This window comes from Agelaius tricolor, unplaced genomic scaffold (assembly GCF_023055355.1).
Source record: "Agelaius tricolor isolate 1412-34295 unplaced genomic scaffold, bAgeTri1.0.p SCAF_11, whole genome shotgun sequence".
In the NCBI taxonomy this organism is placed as follows: Eukaryota; Metazoa; Chordata; class Aves; order Passeriformes; family Icteridae; genus Agelaius; species Agelaius tricolor.
The window spans coordinates 22,386,272-22,399,349 of NW_027269271.1; positions in this window are offsets into that span (position 1 = coordinate 22,386,272).

The following is a 13,078-nucleotide window of genomic DNA, read 5'->3' on the forward strand; positions in this document are numbered from 1 at the left end:
TTTTCGGGGACCCGACCCCGGGCTGGCCTGGGCATCACCCCGCACCACAAACAACGCGGAGCGTCCCTTCGTGCTTTCTTTTGAGGTGTCCCTGCAGAGGACACCACCAGTGCCACCGCCCCCCGAGTGTGGCACCGGCACCTTCCCTGCTGCGCTAATCACAACGACCTGGAGCGGGGCACGGCGGGCAGCCGGCTGGCGACGCTTCCCGAAATTCAGCGGCCGCCCTGGCAGCCCCTCCTCGCCCCTCACAGCCCGGTCGGGAGCAGACCTGGGGCACAAACACCAACCCCGGGGGACAAAAATGTGCCCCAGAGCCGGCAAACTCGGCGGGGCTGCTGCGCTGCGAGCGGCGGGGAAGGCGCTCCCGTGAGCCCGTCCGGGCTGGGGCAGCGCCTCTGCTCAGTTCTTTCTGAATTGTCGCTCGCAGCCAGAATTCCCAACCCCTGCGACCGCGATGTCACCATTGTCTCGACTCCCCGCTCGCTGAGAGCACGGGAGATTTTGTAATGACTTCGACGAAAAAGGCTGTTTTAATTCCTCCCTTCCCCTCGAAGAAATAATAAAGAATTTCCCTCTATCTTCAGAATATCTTCCCGAGCTCTCCGGCGACGGGATTCCTGCCGTTTAACCAGCCCCCATAAATAAATAATTGCGTTTAATTCGGCGTTTATTCGCAGAAACGAGTAACCAGCGCATTTAGCGCAGCTCGGAAAAGTGACCCCAGTTTGTCTGCGGGACCGATTTATCACATCTCCCCCCGCCCCGAGGTATCGATGGGGCGAAGCATCGGGGAATCGGCACCACTCGTGTCCAGATTACGGGGGTTTCTTCTCCAAAACGCGGGGAAGCGAGGGAGGGATGCGGAATGCGCAGGAGGAGGGAAGGCAGCCCCGGGGGGATCCCCCCAGGAGCGCCCCGCTCCTCCCTGGAGCATCCCCATCCACCCCGGGGCTCCTCAAACTTGTGTCTGGCACCGGCTCCGACACAGAACCTCGGCTCGGCTGGGCGAGAAATGGTTCTTTTCACCCCTTCCAAAATAATAATAATAATAATAATAATAATAATAATAATAATAATAATAATAATAATAATAATAATAACGAACGGAGGAGACGAGGGTAGATACCGGGCAAATTTTTCTCTGTGAGTTTTGCCTCACAGAACAAATTGAAATATGGAAATAAATAAATCTGTCACCCAGACTTGATCCTGCACTTCGAGACTGGGTGGGAGGAATTTATTAGTTCGCCATGTAGCAAGGAAATTTTAAGTTTCCATGATATTAACGGTAATATTTTTGGCAAACTGTCTGGGACTTTACACGTACCAAAAAATCTCCTTCAAAGACAATTTTTAATGTCTTTCCTAAGTAAACCGTAAATTTCAGGCTTCCATGTAGGCTCTAAGCCCCCTCACCTGCATGACGGGAAGAACAGCTGCTACTTTTAATTTGAAAAAATGCCTATTTTGTGGGGAAAAATAAAAAAAAACAAACAAAAACCTAACCAAACAACAAAATAAAAACAGTGCAACGATCGGGGTATAATGTTGGAAGAAAATTATGGTTTTCTCATTTTATTTAGAAATACATATAATTTCCCTATCTCGGACATTGAGCACACACCACTCCATCCCCATCCCCATCCCCATCCCTGCAGAATAATGTGTTTGCATTTGCACAGAAATCGTGGTCCTTTCCTCCAGAAGAACTAAAATCAAAGCCAAGCTGGTTATGTTTTAAACAGCTAATGCATTAACTCCCTCCCTCTCTCTCTCTCTTTGTGTTTTTTTTGTTGTTTGTTTGTTCGCTTGGCTTTTTTTTTTTTGCCTTTTTTTTTTTTTTTTTTTGGTGTGAATTTTAGAATACCTCTTGCCAGGACAGTAAACTGTGTTAAATAAGTGAAAATTTAATTTTAGGCTGAATAATGAGACATAAAGCTCCATCTTTGGAAGATGGACAAGGAAGGAAACTCAGAACACTGACAAACGTCCTTACCCCTGGATCTATGGCAAATACAGTCCGAGACATTTCTACTTGCCTCAAATTATAATGGCAACAAGGTCTTAAAATAGCGACTTAACTAAATCAAGGCCACTTTGCTGCTTGGTTTTGTTTTGGATTGTTTTGGGGTTCCCCCCCCCAATCTCTCTCTCTCTTTTTTTTCTTTTTTTTTTTTTTTCTTTTTTTTTTCTTTTTCTTTTTTTCTTTTTTTTTTTTTTTTTTTTTTTTTTTTTTTTTTTTTTTGGTATGGGGCATCTTTTGGGGGTTTGAAATGTTCCAGACATTGTCCAGTACTTTGTCCCCGACGCCAACCGCATTCGTGTGAGACCGAAAGGGGATTAACTTGTGAACTTTTAAAAATCAGAACTTAAATGAGAGGCAAATCTAGGCCACAGCTCATTGTGGGAACCGTTTCTTAAGCAATTAAAGCGAGAAGAAATTCCTCGCAGCCTTTTTCCTTAAAGCAGCTTTCTGAAGGATTTAAGGAGGACTAGTGTCCGGTCCATCAAGAAAGATTTAAACTGCACAGTGATATAGAAAATCTCCACTTGCTCTTATTTAAAGGGGCACTATCACCATTTCCATAAGACCCTTGACATTGTTTCTTTAATCTTGTTTATAAACTTAAACAGATTTAAAAAGTTTTTTTTCTCTTCTCTGCCTCCTTTTTTTTTTTTTTCATGAATTCATTGAAAATATATTTGATGCAGTATTTGAAAAGAGACCAAAATAGGCTCTCAGTTGGCTCACAGTTAAGGATTTTCTGTTACTAAAAAGTCTCAAGCCACAGCTTGCCACATTTCTCCTTTTGCTCTTGGAGGTTTGGAAGAAAGTGAGATTAGTGGGAAAAGGAATTTATATTTTTTTTCCTCTGGGGTCAAGTATGCAATAAAAGTTTCTTTCTCCCCAAATTAAGAGGACACAAAGCACCTTTTCCCCCCGAAACAGACTCAAACCTTGATGCAATATTTGTGGTTTAGCACATTTTCCTTTGGCTAAAGGGTAGAATTATATTCTAAGCAGCCTCCTGTAATGTCAGGTTTTGGTTTTTTATTCTCTCCTTTCTCTTTCTTTGCCCCACTAGTGCTCCCTCCTTAAGTCCTGGCTGTTGGGGCAGGTTCCTACCCATATTTAGAGGTCAGCCAGTATTTCTTACAGTTTTTTCCAATTTGAGCTACTTGACAAGGTTTTCTGCACTGCATTCAAAAAAATACCTGCTAACCTTATTCCAGAAAAAACAGTTGCTCCCCCTTAAGTCTTAAAAAGAAGAAGACGGGGAAAAAAAAGAGAGAGAGAGTGAACACCTTGGAGTCACCAAAGCTTTTGGTGCTTATAGCTAATTAATAGCCCTAATGATATTTTTCCAAGTCCATGAATACATTATGTTTGCAATCCAAAAAGCGTTAGCCCCATTCAAGGGTACTTCAACATCTGCTCATTTAAGGGCAATTAATCATTTTGATATATGGTTTAAAATTGACTGCTTCCAAGGGACTTTTTTTTTTGACAAGAATAACAAAGCAATTTGCCAGGAGCCATCTTCTGGACATGTTATTAGCAGAGCCTTCATCTTAAAGAGGGTTTAAAAAAAATCCTCAGATTTAGGTACCTGCTTTAAAGGGAACCCAACACCTTCTCCCTCCTGCTTGCTTTCCTACACTTCCTCCAATTCTTCATCCAGCTTTTCATTCCTCTGTCAAGAGTGAGAGAACACTTCCATCTAGACCTAAAGTTTAAACCTTGACTGCAGAGGCATGTGAGTTTATAATTTTGCCCCTCAGGAGAATGTGAGCTGAATATCACAAAATACAGAGCGAGCTCATCTCCTCCTCCCATTTCTGCTTTCTCTTAATTGTGATAATAACTAGTTTTATGTTTTTGAGTAAAAAATGCTTCATATTCCCTCATTGATCTCAACGTTCTCTCAAATGCAGCCAAGGAATTTTTTTTTTTTTTTGCTATTAACTGCAGTTTGTAACTGTAATAAGCCATTCCTTAGTTTAGCCTATTTTTCAAAAAATACCTGTAAGGAATCAAATCTACCAAGAGCATTAGGTGAAAACAGCCAAAAAGATCAATTTTTTCAGCCTGTGGTTCCTGGTAAAAGTGTTAGCTGAGAGAATGTAAAGGGGAAGTCTCTCCCGTGCAGGGAATTTAAAGTATAGTTATGACAGGCAGATCTACTTATTTATTTATTCAGTGAATCCCAGCTGTGTTCAGAGGCTCCTGCCAAACAGGGGGCCCTTTCCAGCCCGGGAGCTGCAGATGAAGGAGGGCATCCAGGGCAAAAGAGATAAGCAGGAAAGGTGATGAGAAAAGGCAAATAAATAGAGGAGGGATGTGCCCAGCGGAGGCAGAGTCCAGAGGAGAGGCCTCCCTCAGCTGAGTCCCTGCCCTCCTGGCAGAAATGGATTTCAGGGTCCATCTTCCCTTGGGGACACCTCTGCTCTGCTCTGTCACAAAGGCACAGGTGTCTCTCCTCCTGTCTTTTCACAGGCTGCCTGGAAAGAACCAGCAAAATCGAAATTTTGCAATAATGTGTCGGAAGGGCTCCTCTTTGATTTAAAATGTTACTAATTTATTTTCTGTCTGGATGCATCAAAAATTGCCTTTTTGTTAACACCTGGGTTGGATTCAGAGCCCTTTATCTGTGGCTTTATTCTGGTCTGGGGCCATCCAGTGCCCAAGCTACTCCTTGTGCTCATGCAGTTTTTATTCATCAATCTGCAGCCAATGAAATACCATTATTTGCTTAAAAAAGGTTATGTAAATGAGTGGAGGTGGTTTAAAAAACATCCCACTTCTAGAAGATTTGGGTTTTTATCAGGAATTTGAAGGCACCCTCCAAGTAACTAAGTAGCCTGGAAAACAAATCCAGCCAGGGGAGAAACGTGGGTGGTTCTGAGCTGGCCCTGCTGCTCTGGCAGTTGCAGTTTGGGTATGAAACCTCTCCTGTTCTTTGAGGATGGAGTGGTGGGGGCAGGTGACATCACCCAGGCCATGTGAGGGACACAGCATGGGGAGGTTGGTCCATCAGCCACCACATGGCCAAAGAGACCTGGGAGCTCCTTGGTTTTTAGATCTCCTGAGAAAAATGTTCCTCCTCCCCAGTGAGGCTGCAGAAATGGCAATTTAAAGTCATTGTAGACCCTTCGCCTTTCTATTTTGATGATTTTTTTTTTCCTTTTTACATTTTTTTCTGTATTTTACAGATAAAAGGCAGGGAAGCATCTGAAAACAAGGCACTTTCCAGTCAGGCTCACAGATCAGCAGAGGCTGAAGGTTCAGCCCATCTGCTGCTGCTGGAGGAGGAACTGGAGAAGCCTGCCCAGCCCCTTTGTAAGGGTGGGCAACATGGTGGGGTTTGGTTATTGTTTTTGGTGTCTGTCTCACCCATAGATTAATTTAGGGGAAAATAATCTCTTGGGGTTTTACAATGGTCAGACTGAAACCTGGTCCAAACCTGTCCACCCAGGCAGCTTCACAGACATCCTTTAAAGCTTGGCTGTGCCTGGAATTTTAATGTTCTCCACACTCAGGGGATGCAGGTTGGGATGCTGCCTCTCCTCTTGCAGGTGTTTCCTGCCTGGAAAAGCCTTTCCTTGCCTGTTTGAGAGGTGAAGAGCTCTCCACGTGGCCACTGCTTTGTTATTCAGACCCTGATGGGACTCGTGGAGAGAAATGTGAATGTTTCAGGAGGAAGGCTGTGATAGGGATGTTACAGCTCCTGGAGGGCTGGAAATGTTATCCAAGCAGAAAACAAACTTCAGGAAGTTGTTTATATTCAGGCCCTCCCCATGGGCTTGGCATGGAGAGACTGCATTTTCCAGCTTGAGACCCTTCCCACATGAGAAGCAAAGGTGGTTAAGTAGCAAGGGAGTCTCTGCTTGGGTTCCCCTTGCAGCACCCCATAATTTGGGCAGCTGTAAACTGTAAAAAAAATTATTTTTTTTAAGAGCACAAGGTGCATCCATAATAGGACCTGCACCCTCTGGGAGCAAATGATGCACCTGCCTGTGTGGGCACAAGTCCTGTAATGAGTTTGGGGCAATTAAGGTGTTTCTGACCCTGACTTTCCTTAAGCCACTGTTGTATCAGCCCTCTGCTCCTTTAGCTGAGGTCAGGCTCTGCACTGGAGGATGCTTTGGAGCCAGCATCACTGTCTGCTGTGGTTATCCCCCAGAGAGCTGCTTCTCCTTGTCCTCAGGAAAGACATTATTCTTGCAGCTTGGCTGCTCCAAGTGTGCACCCAGACTCCATTTATTCTGAGAGCTGGCTTATCCCAGCTTTCCATCCCTGAAACCAGAGGGGGGCTTTGCCATTGGCACCCAGGATTTGTCCCTCAGCAGCAGATCAGACCCAGAGCTGGATCTCCCCAACCATCCCTTCAGAAAGAAGCCCCAATGCTGATCTCTTGGACAACAGTGCAGGCTCTGCCAGTCCTGGCAGTGAGGCTGGATGCAGCTCAGTGCTATTTTGCTGGTGTAAACCCCAAGTAATTTATTCAAAAGCAATGATATTTATCTAGATTTACATCATTTAGCACTAAGTTCAGTCCTTCGGTAACGGATGCTCAAATGCATGACTGCATTTATTTTGTCCCTACCTCTGAGCAAAATGACAGATACGTTTCCTGGGGGATAAAATCCATCTCCCAGGCACACAGCCAGGCTGGCTGTGTTTTCTGCAGCACACATTTCAAGGACATGAGAGGACTGGGGAAAAGGAACTTTTCCTCCAGACCAGGAGCATGGCCCAGTGGCCCCCTCCAGCAGCACTGGTGCACCAGTGGCTCCAGCCTTGTGCTGGGTTGCTGCAGCAGCTGGAGGAAGGGTTCCATCCCAGTTTCCCTGCACTGGCACCCGTTTTGGGGATGTGGTGGCTGCAGGCACCAGCCAAGGCTGTGCCATCCCCTGTGCCACCCCACCTCAGTGGGTTTCTCTGAGGGGGTGACAGAGGAGGGGAGAGGAAAATGAGCCCTGCTCAGTTTTGTGTAACACATGACATGAAATATGTTAGGTAAACACCTTATTAGAAATGATTTGTCATCCCTCTGCCTCTCTCAGCTGCATGTAACTCTATCTCCAGACTATTATAGTATCAAATATATTTTACAAGAGTTTTACCTACAGGTGACTTGCTCTTTATTACTGGATGTAGGCAAAATCAATATTTTAGTAACTAGAAGATCATTTATTTTGCTTTTTGAAACATTTTTCAACAGTGGGAGAGCAGCTAAAGCCTGTGAAGCTATGATTAAGAACCCCAAACTCTACCTTCCTTTCCTTCTATGCCTCCTAACCCATTTATTGACTTAAATAGGTAATTTCCAAACCCAGAACATCATCCTGAACAGCCACTGCTGGTGCATGGGGTTTTTTTTTTTTAGTTTTTGGGGTTTTGTTCCCCCCTTGCAGACAGATAATTCTTTAAACTTGGATAATTTCAAGAGGGAATCAACTTAATATAAATATACCTGTCACTGGTTGAAATAGAAGCAGATTCTGGCCTTTCAATAAGGCCACTTCTGCAGTCCCACACTGGGGAGAAATCAAAAATTGCTCAGAACTGATAATGCATTCCTCCAGCTCCACAGCCCTGATGGAGTTCAGTCAGGCCAAATACCCTGGCTGCTTTTATGTGTTTATTTTACCTTCTGATTTGTTTTGAAGGTCATATGATGCAAAGATGATGGAGGGGAAGGGCTTCTTGTTTAGGGAGGTTTGTCCCTGTGCTCTGCTGCTGGCAAGTGCCCCACAAGGAAAGGAAAATGCAGCTGGGCTGGTGCACAGGAGAGAGAGGCTTCTGCCTCTTCTCCCCAGCCACAAAGGCTTTGTTTTCCTTCAGGTTTGTGGCTCCTCTTGCAGCTGATAGAGCACTTAATCAGTAAAGAAATAATCTCAGGCTGAAATGTCCGTGTGCTCTGATGCCTGGCACTTGGAGGGAAAAAGTGACATTGCTCTATCCATGGAGGTGAGGGCTGCTTGGATGAAAACTCAGACTTTAGATGTCCAAGAAACAGCTGAACATCTGCACTTTACATCAGCCTGGGCTTTTATTTACCCTTCTGTGAGCCAAGGAGAAGGGCATTCCCCTGTGCAGAGGTGGGGAGGAGCAGCCAGACACCAGCGAGGATGATGAGGAAAACCCTTCCTCCAGAGAATCATCTCTCCAAGCACCTTTCCCCCACCCTGGGATGCACTTCCCACCCATCCCACCACCTCTGGCCCCTCTGCAAACTGCTGGTCCAGTGAGACCCTGCCATGGGGTCCCTTTGGTTCATTTTGGTGTCAGCCAGACCACCCAGGGTCCTGCTCCCACCCATTCTCCCTTCCACCAGCAGGAGCAGGACTTTCCTTATGGCAAAGCAAAGGGAAAAGCAAAACAGAAGAGATTTTTGAAGTTTTTTAGATTTTTGCTTGTCATCCCTTTGGTTTTAACAAAACTTCTCAACCAACTTTTTAACCAAAACTTCTCAATTTGGTATGAAGTGAGCAAAGGTGTTTGCTTAAAAAAGTACATATGCACATACTGGTGTGCTCATGTTCAAACACATGGGTAAATGTATAACCTACAGTTTTTAGACTATAACATTTATCATCTGGAATGTCCTTTGATAAAGTCAAAGACCTTATGATTCACTCATTTTCTAGAAAAGTCTGATGTAATCATCTACTTGTGACAAGAGGGATTTTAAGGGTTTCTTTTTAATGGGTACTATCTCTTTAGTAAAATGTAATTTCCTGTTTTGGAGGGAAGAGCTTGATTCCCTTATTCATTTAAGCAAGGATACTTTTTTTTATTTTTCATTCTGGCACAGCTGCACAGGGTCACACACACTGGGGTTTGGAGGATGAGGATCCTTTAGACCTGCAGCCCAATATGGTGCTGCATCTGTACTCTCACAGCTTTGCTACAAGTGCTGTGGGTATCAAGGCATGACCCCATGTCCCCCAAAATCAAGAAAGAGCTGGGGACATACATAAATCCCAATAGGATAGAAATAAGTTGTCATTCAGGAGTTTTTCTGGATTTGAGTTGGGGTTTATTTTTTCTTGCTCCTCATCCCTGCTTTTGAAATGATCTTGTCAGGCAGGAAGGGTTGGCAAGTGCAATGCCCCTTTGTATTTTGATTTGGGTAGGGGTGAATCTCCCATATGTGTAAAACCTTAGGGTTTTGGAGGTTCTCTGTCTCCTGCCAAAAACCCCACGGTCTCTCTTCTAATGCTTGGAAATCCTGTTGGCAGAGAAAATGAAATGCCATCATCACTTGGTGCTCGGTCTTGATTTATTTCTATTTTACTTACAGCTTTTTTTGCAAGGATATCATCACATGAGCCTTTTCCAGCTTGTTCTGCTTCCTACAGAGTCATGGCAGAGGACCTGGGTCTGGCTGATGGGGACATCTCACCAGCACACGCTAAGATTTAAGCATCTCCCAAAGGTGGGAAGGCATTGAAGATCACCATTCCCTTGCATAGCTGGCTGTGTTTGAATAAATGAGATTCCCTCATCTCCCAGTGTGTCTGGAGCAGTGCTGTGGCTTCTTTTCACCAGGTTTGCTGTGGTCCAAGTTTCACTCAGGAGAAATGCAAGTTTCACTCAGGAGAAGTGCTGCCCAAGCCCTGGTGAGACCTTGCCTTCCCCTCGCTCTTCTCTTGCCATCCCCACTGAATTTTGGCCATTTTGGAGCAGTCTGAGGCAGGGGCCTGGGAGGCTCAGGCAGCCTCACCCCTCTGCCCCAGCACCCACCGTTCCCACTGCAGCTCTGGCCATCTCGCATTCACAACGTGTCCAGCAAAGTTTGTGTCAGGGGGTTTAAACTTTAGATTTGTGTGACCAAGGAATTCCCAGTTCTGTTGCATGTGCTCCCCTGTCTCTCCCTCTCCCCCCTGTCTTTCTCTTGGCTGTGAAACAGCACAAGGAGACTCTTTGTATGCTCCTAATCCTGAAGCAACACAGCTTTAGCAACATCCAGGGATAAAAGCACCATCAAACCACAACTTTATGGGGGCAAATCTCCTCTAATCCCTCGCTTTAGCTAAACAAAGCTTCTTGCCCTAATCCGCTATCGCTTTAAAAAAAAAAAGCTCAGATTTTGTTTTTAGTAAGAAGATGATCCAAAGGACTAATTTTAAGAGAGACTAACCAACTCTGACAGCTTTTAAAATAGACGACAAGAAAATAGATGCAAACTTTCCTCTCAATTCAAGGGTTTTCAGGCTATGCAATAAGAAAAATATCCAGGGTTTAACTGCTTTCCTTTAAGCTCACTTTTATTGTATTAAATGCTCTGACCAACTCAGATTCAAATCACCAGGCCCAAATGCCATTTGATCTTTAAAGAGAGAGTTAAAAAGTGTGCATATTATTCCCAGGAAGGCAGTCCAAGGAAAATCAATTATCATAAACAAGGATTATATTACACACACGGTCAATATGGAAAAACAAACATGATGCTGATAATGGGCCGAGGAAGTGGCTCACATCTGAGGCCACTTTGACTGCATTAAAGATAGTTCTTTATTAATTTCAGGATGGTTGTGTGTAAGTATGATAATGAGGAGAAGTCAAGCTCTTAAACAGTCAGGCCAAGCTTTCCCTCCAAACATGAACCAAGTGCTGAATTTTCCTTCCTTTTTAATTTTTTTTTCCTTGTGAGGTGTAGAAGTGTTATGGTTTGACTTGGGGGCTCAGCGTGTATGTGTGGCTTAGTGCTGCTTGGCTTCAGCTGTGGGAAAATGCTGGGCTTGGAGCAATCAGGGGTTACCACTGTGGTTCCTGCTGGTCTGAGCCCCTGCACTGAGCAGGTGCCTGTCTCACTCCCATCGTGTCCCCTGGGTGCTGCAGGAAGCCAGCTAAACCCATTGGTTTCTTCCCCTGGTTTATATCTCAGCACTTACTGTGAGGAACTTTCATTATCCATCAGCATCTAGTCTGACATTCAGCAATCTGCCTGCAGGATGAGGAGGACGAAGAGTGGGGTCATTGCAGCATCATGGTTTCATCCTTACTCATGCTTTGCTCCCAGGGAACAAGCAAAATCTGTACCCACATTTTTCCAACACGTTTGATGCAGCCTGGCCACCTTGCTGATGTGAGGAGGGGGATGTTAGCAGGTCTCAGCTCCCCCAGCACACCTGGGTGGGAAGGGATGGAACCCCAGCCATCTACTCCCATGCTTGTGACCTTGCCCCAAACTGGGGATGGGACCTTTCCTCGTCCTGGCTGGGGAGCAGCACAAAAACCCAAACTAGCATTTCTCTCCCCAGGGGAATTCCAGCACTTTGAAATGTGCTTTGGTGCAAATACCACTGGGAAGTCAAAATGATCTGGGGATAATTTTGGTGTTCTGACATCACAGGATGTGAGCAAACATTGAATACAGCACGAACATGGTATTCAATAAAACTGAAGCTGTAGGAATATTTTGACGTGGCATAAACGTAGAAGCCAAACAAAGTGAGGAAACTCCCCACCGTGTGGAAACTCACTGAAATAAAGCAGTTTTGGTGCTCAGTGTGCAGAGAAACTCTGGGCAGATTCCTTGGATGTTCTCCCATTATGGGAGGCTGTTGAGCATGACATCTTTTTGCCACGTGTCGTGTGATTGCAGTCAGATGGGGAACGGCTCTGCCTGACTCCTTGGGAACATTCCCCATAAATCCAGCTCGTGGGGGAGCCCCAAGCCCCTTCTTGCTGCAGATCAGCCCAGCCTGCACCAATGGCCATGGATCCTCCTTTGAGGGAAGCCGCTGATGGTCTCCCAGATGTTCCACCTGGTCCCAGTGCTGGCACTGCACCCGCTGGCTGCACTTGACTCCCTGTGCAGCTGTGACAGGAACGTGTTTCCCAAGGCCCTTGGCTGCCCAGGAGCTTTGTCCTCAGCCAGAGGGACGTGTATAATCTTTGGCTAAGCTCCCCCAGGACCCCCAGCCTGTCTCTGCTCAGCCACACTGAAAGGGCCCTTTTGAAGTCCAGCCAGCATTGCGGGGTGTGTTTGCCCTCCGACAGCACATGAAACCAGTAAACACCATTTCTGGGCTGAAATCTCCAAAGCCCATATCCTTTCAGCCTTCAAGTTTCCCTTTCTCATTGACCTGTGCCCAGAAGTGACTCCTGATTTGAATAGCAAATAGTAGCTGTCTTTCCCTCCACAGCTAAGCTGTTTTCTTTTCTTCATCCCAAAGCAAGGTGGGAGCTTTTCACTTCCCTCTTCAGAGCGGCCGAGGGGAAGGGAAGCAGCAGAGCTGGTGGGTGCTGAGTGGAGCCCCCATCCTGCTCGTGCAAAGAGCCTTTGTTGGACCTGTTTTCCCCTCTGGAGGCCCAGGCAGCAGTGGTTTTCAACCAGATGATCACGACCCTGCAGAAGTGTTGTGGCTCATAGCTGGGATTTTTGGAAGCAGCCTTTGGTGTGGCCAGCATGGGTCTGGACTGCCCAGTGAGAGACTGATTTCATAGCACCTTGTGTCACCTGCTGATGTGTTCTGTGTTCAGCACCAGATGTGGAATAGGGAAGCCCCAGTGGAGGAGAAGGATGATCAGCAGGAAACTTTAACACTTTGAACATCAGAACACAGCCAGAGTGAAAATACACCCCCACTCCTGCCCCAGCCCCACACTGCAGAACAGGAATGAGCCAGTGGGCTGGGTCTTGTAGCCCATAGTCAGGCCCAGGAGATAAATGTCAGGTGGGACAAAGCTTTTGAAAGGCACTAATTTGATTTTTTTCCCCCCCCAATATTCTTCTCCTCCCTGCTGGCCTTCAGAAAAACCGATTTTCACAAGCCCTGGAGGATGCAGCCCTGACGCTGGGGACTCTGCCTTTCCCAAAACAGCCACGGGAAGCTGGCAGGTAAAGGGGCTCCAAAGAGCTCTACTGTGGAGGTAATGGGATGTTTTCTGTCCCTCTGATGGGGCAGCCTGGGAGAGTTTCCACAGGTCACTGGCACTTTGCCTTTTCAGTGCTCTTCCACTGGAGCAGGACAATGGGGAAAGCGCCTTCATTTGCTTTTGTGCTAATGAAGTCAAACAAGCATCAGGGAATTTGCACTGGGGATCTGTACTAGGGGT